Below are 657 nucleotides of genomic sequence, written 5' to 3' on the forward strand. Positions count from 1 at the left end.
TACGTCAACGTAACATATCGGTTCGGTAAGTACCAGGCTTAAATAAAAACAAGTACTGGGATCAATTCATTCCACTAAAAATTCTGCAAGGTGGTGTCCCGTCATGGCTGCAGTCAATTGAGACAAGATAAAAGAGACAAATATTAATACGCATGTATGTATGTATGTATGTATGCATGTATGTATGATTTCTTTTGAACTTGTAACCCCTTGGAATATACATACATTCATGTATGCATGTATATATATTCCAAAAGGTGACGAGTTCAAAAGAAGCTATGTCCAGTCATTTAGAAGAAAGATCTTAAAGATAAGTTTGAGCAGGAAATATAATGGTCCAACAAAATGTATTTTATAGGAAAAACTATTATGGAATTTTTAAATATATTTCTATAATAGAAATATGTTACAAAAACAAAATAGAAAGTACACGTGGAAATGTAAGGGGAAAGTAAGCAGAAAAATAATTGTTAAAGAGATTTATATATATATATATATTATATACATGTACGTCTTTCGCACATTCTAACTTCTGAAGTAGTTGTACGCCGCGGAAACTCGAGTAAAACAGGCTTCTGTACCAGCTTAGATAAACCATACACACACACATACGCACCCAAGCAGGCACACACACACACACACACACACACACACACA

This window comes from Octopus bimaculoides, chromosome Z (genome assembly GCF_046866305.1).
Source record: "Octopus bimaculoides isolate indiv1 chromosome Z, ASM4686630v1, whole genome shotgun sequence".
NCBI lineage: Eukaryota > Metazoa > Mollusca > Cephalopoda > Octopoda > Octopodidae > Octopus > Octopus bimaculoides.